The 3,338-nt window shown below is 34.9% G+C and overlaps 1 pseudogene; it reads left to right on the forward strand.

The window, feature by feature from the left end:
• Positions 1-209: 209 nt before the first annotated feature.
• LOC21404225 lies at positions 210-922 on the forward strand (annotated as a pseudogene).
• Positions 923-3,338: the final 2,416 nt, after the last annotated feature.

Raw genomic sequence — 3,338 nt, forward strand, 5'->3', positions numbered from 1 at the left:
CTCTTTGCCAATTAAAAATAATTAACCCCTTTTTAAAAAAAATGGCGGTGCCAATGGATAATATTAGATGTGTGAGAATATAAAATTTTTATTGATCCTCGTAATAATTTAAAATTTAAATTTTTATTGATTAACCTCTTACAAATTTCAATTTTTAAAAAAATTGGCAAAACTATGATATTAACTATTATAATATCAGAGTAGGGAGTTAGAAGTTCGAACTTTTTACACATTTTTATTTCTTTAAAAATTGTCATCATGACATCAATATGTTTCAGTTTCTTATTATATTGAGCTTTTTAATTAATATTTACTCTTGCTCAAACGAGATCGTCAAACCCTCTTCTCAAACTCCGGAAAATCTCCGCCGTTACAAGCTCTCTTTCCTTGATCAATTATCACCCAAAGCCTATAGTCCTTTCATTTACTACTATGAATTAGCAGACCATACCACTAATGTGCCAAATTAATATCTCGGGGATATCCAACAAGCTTAAGAAATCTTTGTCCCAAGCCTTAGCCCTTTACTATCCACTGGCCGGACGATTTATAGACGACCATTTCCTCGACTGCCTACTTTGAAGCTCGAGTACTTTACACCGAACTCTCCAGTGTTCTCGAGAATCCGATCCCATGTGAACTCAACAAGCTTCTTCCATTCGAACTTGACGAAATAGCTGAATTTCCCCTCGGTGTCCAACTCAATGTCTTCGAATGCGGAGGAATCGCCATTGGCCTTTGCTTTTTCCCCAGGCTTGAGGACGCTTTGTCATGTCTAGTGTTCGTCCGAAGTTGGATGGCCATTGCTCGCCGAGGGAATGACGTTGTCATGCAACCTGAATTTATCTCAGGAGATCTTTTCCCGACGAGGAATATGCGCGGGTATGATCCTTCATTCTCCATCAAAAAGAATATGTGCTAGAAGTTCAAAACTGATCATTGTCTCCAAAGTCAACCTTCTAACACCAGTTTTTGAATAATATGTGTGTATAATATTTAAAACAAGAAGGGATAACATCATAACATGATGGAAAAATTTGATAATGGAAACATATATATGGTATGGTAGTCTTCATCAGTGGAACCAAAATACCCCTTTTATACTTCATCATGCGTAGGCTACGAGAAAATTTAAAATTGTCAAATAATTCATAATTTGGGTCAGTACCAAAAACTTAGAAAATTAAATAGGAAAATATAAACCCCACACAACTCTTTCCTTAAAGGGACGTAAACCTACCTATGATAAATTCAGACAAATCTGATTTTTGATCTTTATGATTAATTCAAATTGAAATCTCTATTAGCCGGGTAATTAAGTACTAATTAATTAAAATTGAAATCGAAAGAAAATTATTTACAAAAGAAATTAACCTTTAATTTGCTTCAAGCTCCATTTCCATAATTACTTTGAAAGCATCATAGTTTCAATCTGATTAGTACTAATCCTAGTACATAATCACCTACTGTTTCGTAGAAATCAAATGGATTAACAACATGTACTATGCATGGTTAACTTTCACTTAGGGCTTAACAAAAACGGATTTTACCTACCAATACCAGTTAAGTTAGCCGAAGCACGTGGACAAGACTGTTTATCGCCACGTGGGGTAGAAAAACAAGATATGAACATATCTTGTCTAATGTCTAGCTTTTCAAAATTTCAATTAGTGGAGCCCTCTAAATGGCAAAAAACTACGGTGGTGTTTGGAATTGATCTCGTTTTTGTTTTTCACGTTTTTCAAAAAAAAAAAATGAAAACGTTTTTAAAACGGCGTTTGAGAGCTCCCCTATGAGGGAGTGATCGACCGACCCAATCAGAGAGTAAATCAACAAGTCTTCAGTGAGTGATTCACGGGTGTAAAGCACGAACGAATAGCGTCCCGACATTCCTTTCCAAGGAATGGAGTAAAGGGATGACCTTCTATCTAAAGGGGAAGGGGAGGGGGTTCGGGGGAGGGCCATTCCGGAGGAATGGAGTAAAGGGACGACTTAACGTTTCCCTTCGTCCCGTCATTCCGAAGGAATGAAGTAACGGGACGACCTTACCTTCCTCCTTGTCCCGCCATTCCGAAGGAATGGAATAAAGGGACGACCTTCCTTCTATTAAAGGCCCGCCATTCCTTCGGAATGAAAACGATTTTTTAGTTTAGTGTAAAATGAGAGAGAAATGAAAAACGACTTTTAGTCGTTTTTCATTTTTTGTTTTCGTTTTCTCCTCTCTCGAGCAGAGAGAGAGAGAGAGAGGCATTAATGGGTTTTTTTTTTTTATATTGAAAACAATCTCTTAATAAAATTACCAAATGCATTTTCAAAAATGATTTCTGTCTGAGATTGAAAACGTTTTCATTTTCATTTTCATACAAAAAACAAAATCATTTTGAAACGAGTTCCCGCCCTACAAATGGTGGCATCTCATGCGTCTCTTTCCTTTGATAGTGAAGTCTCCCGCCAAAAGGGAGGTATTAATTCAAGTAAACAAACCTGAAACTCTCATTATGTAGTGGAGACCATATTATTACTAATGTACACATATACGATTTGATATTGGTATGAAAAAAAGGCACGTAATTTCTGATGATAAGATTAGAAATGAGAAAATGACGTGCATGTAAAAACATATCCTTTTTGGAGAGGGAATCTCAAAAGAAAATTGAAAAAAAAAAAAAAGAGTTGTAAAAGGGAAAATAATGGGAATGGTAAGAAATCACTATAGGAGGGGTCGGTGATATTTGTCCCACAATTAGAACCCTATGCAAAAGCTAATTTGCTACAATTCTCTCTATTACAAAAGTTCTCTTTTCTTTTCCTTTTCTTTTTCTTTTTTTCTTTTTTCAAATATCTTTTGGCAAAGAAGAACTTACAAGAAAGAAGTTTTTCAAAAGAAAATAGGAAAAAGGAGAAAAAAAAAATAGAAAAAAGAATTCTCTCCCTCTTCCACACAATCCATTATGCCTTAATTTTGTCATATTCTTCAGCTTTGGTTGAAATTGAAACCTTATAAATATTTTGATAATCGGTATTCTTGTCTGGTTCTCATCCCCTAAGTCTATAGCTAAGATCAAAATCAAATTACTTTGTCACTATATTTCTAGGTCACTGCATAATTGAAAGACAAATTGTCATTTTTAAGCGCATAAAATAATAGGGCTTTGACAATTTTTACACGGTTTACATTATTGGAAGTACAATATATATGTAGGTAAAAGGTGGCGTAGTGTTGAGAATTAGAACTTCAAACCATTCAAATTCTTACAACAAAATAAATGACTTTTAGCCATATGCTTTTCGTAGTGAAGAACTTGAAGATGCTTACTAGGGCAGCAATATTCTTCTTT

This window comes from Morus notabilis, unplaced genomic scaffold (assembly GCF_000414095.1).
Source record: "Morus notabilis unplaced genomic scaffold, ASM41409v2 Scaffold269, whole genome shotgun sequence".
In the NCBI taxonomy this organism is placed as follows: domain Eukaryota; kingdom Viridiplantae; phylum Streptophyta; class Magnoliopsida; order Rosales; family Moraceae; genus Morus; species Morus notabilis.